The following is a 2,560-nucleotide window of genomic DNA, read 5'->3' on the forward strand; positions in this document are numbered from 1 at the left end:
GGCACGGCGGCGTCAGTTTGCGACGGGGTAAGCAGCTGCGGAATGGGCAGCTGCAACGAGCACCTGATCCCGATCCTGAGCGCCTACGTATGCGACTGCTACCCCGGCTGGCATCGCCTCCTCCCCATCCCGACATCCGCTCCCTGCTACATCCCCTTCTGTAAGCACCTGCACTATACGCTTTTCTTCTTAATTCCTTCAAGTTAAACTCTGATTGATGAATTATTCATTCCTTTGTTTCCTTGTGTAGGCCCCACGGATTTCACCTGCTACATCCCTACCCCGAAGTTCCCACCAATTGGCAGCAATGTGACACTTAACCGTAAACTCTCTCAACTTGCACAACCAAAACCTGGCCATTGTTTCTTCACTTGTACTGTAGTAATCGCAATGGCTGGCCTGATATTTCTTCTTATATTTTTCTGGCCCAGCCTGCCTATTCATGGACTGTGGCCCGGAAGGCACCTGCGTGGAGGAAAAAGATAAACCTTTGAGATGCCAGTGCAAACAAGGCGCGACCAATTCGCTCAACGACCCTTCCCTCCCTTGCATCAAGGGCTGTAAGATCCCCCGCTGGAAAATAGTTCCATGATATACGTACTGAAGAATGATGCGAGTTCAGTTAGATTTAGTCCCCTTCTTCTTCTTTGTTGTTGTTTTGCTTAAGCTCTGCTCGCGCGTGTAGGTGTTATTGGCAAGGACGGCTGCCCGGTTCCGACCCCTCCACCGCCACCGCCGTCACCGCCGTCATCGTCGCCCTCCATGGCTCCACCTGGTAATGACCGTTCATCTGGGCCAACTGCTCCCTCCAAAACCAAAGGCAATTCATCCCCACTAGGTTCCATGCATCCAACTAATCATCACCACATATATACACACCCTTTTATAAATTCCACCTCCCTTGGGGTATCTAGAGCACAAATAGAAGTGGAAAAGGACTACGAGCTACCACGCCGTAACTTCGCTTTGCATTGCAGGCTCGGTTCGTTTGGGGAGTCTGCTGCTGCTGGCCTTGCTCGCGGCTCTTCACGTCGTGTGATGACTTGACAACATGATTTCATGCCTGCACGGATCAAGACTCAGTTTACTGGTACAACGTGAGGGAGGAGCTACGTGCATACGCTATGTAGTACTTATATGATGTGTATACACTCCGTACTAGGAAGGCCGACGCGGTGGCACGCCGCATCCGTGGTGAATCTTTTAGAACTAGTTATTTATTTCTTTTTTGGAGTGCGTTGTTTGAACCGTTGTTTAAGGGCTGAAGTTTAAACGATTTTTTCCTCAAAAAGATGAATGTAACACCTAGTTTGGATGCAAACCAAACACGTGAACTTAAAGCAACACTCCACCATTTGAAAAAACAAAGGCCTAACAGGTTAATCGATCAATACATATTGGTTCATCGATCAAACAGACATATCTGAAAACTGATAGAGAGAACTATGAAAGTTAGAACTAGAGGAACTGCCAAAGCAAGCAAGAAGTTGTCATCACCATTCACCAAAGTATCAAGCTGTTGGGCTGAAGGAACATAAGGTGCTGGCACCATGATTCGGAGAAATAATAATATAGTTCGGGACTGTTACCTAGGGTTCGCATGGACTGACCAGGAAGTGTTTCCGCAGCAACGCCAACGACATCAAGGTATAGATACGTTATATATATCATGCATGAAAAGCCAGTCGTATATATGGATACTGGTACAAGCTAGCAGATGCGACGCCCCGAAACCGGTACCATGAGGATTCCAGCGAACCCGCCAAAATCCGCATGATATCGATTCAGAGACGCCCTCCGACACGACGTGCGCGACGAATCACACACGTGATGCCAGAGGAATTAACACGAGCGGTAACATTACAACAGGATTACAATAGAGCCCACAAGAAACATATATTACAACAGCGACTCCAACGAGTCAAGATACAAATATACAATACAAAGATCCAACTCATACAGAAGATCAAACACGTCCGAGTACGGACAAGATACCAATTGGACTAAGAGTCCTGAAGATAACCAGCGGCGTCCATAACCCTGCCCAGGCCAAGCCGGAAGGGTAACCTTGCTAACGTCGTCATCTCGTACCTGTCAAAGTCAGGCCATCGGTTGCCGACAAAAGGGAGGAAGCAAAAGAGAAAGGGGAAAAGGCGAGAGTAAGTACCAAGGAACGAACTCCGGCACGTACTTAGCGAGACTAGAAATGGCTATGCTCGCCGGGCGAATATATATATCGCCTGGGGCTATATGGTAGGTTTAGCGGCAGCAAAACTATAACCAATAGAGACACGCTACAACATCCGTCTACTCAGAGAAGATAAGAGAGCGCACAAGGTAACAGATAAATACTACAGAAACATAACCCAGCCGATTACACATATCCCCTTCAACAAAGCGAAGAGGCAATGTAAAAGGCACTCAACGGTGGACAAGTTTTATTAGGTATCGGTTGTAGTAATGCTATATTACTACACAAGTTATTATAAGATTATTAACAACAAGTATAAGGTGTAAGTTGTTCTATGATCAAGCTATACAATTCCAAGTCGTCCATAAC

General features: G+C 46.9%; 1 long non-coding RNA gene across 2 annotated transcripts; it reads left to right on the forward strand.

The window, feature by feature from the left end:
* The first annotated feature begins 201 nt into the window (after window positions 1–201).
* LOC127299464 (uncharacterized) lies at window positions 202–1,126 on the forward strand. 2 transcript variants are annotated; one of them, XR_011745963.1, is made up of 4 exons: window positions 202–322; window positions 432–597; window positions 686–775; window positions 978–1,126. It is a non-coding gene; the product is annotated as an uncharacterized lncRNA (long non-coding RNA). The 2 variants fall into 2 exon arrangements; XR_011745962.1 differs by having other exon boundaries at window positions 211–322; window positions 432–560; window positions 978–1,116.
* Window positions 1,127–2,560: the final 1,434 nt, after the last annotated feature.

The sequence above is a fragment of the Lolium perenne genome, chromosome 5 (genome assembly GCF_019359855.2).
Source record: "Lolium perenne isolate Kyuss_39 chromosome 5, Kyuss_2.0, whole genome shotgun sequence".
In the NCBI taxonomy this organism is placed as follows: Eukaryota; Viridiplantae; Streptophyta; class Magnoliopsida; order Poales; family Poaceae; genus Lolium; species Lolium perenne.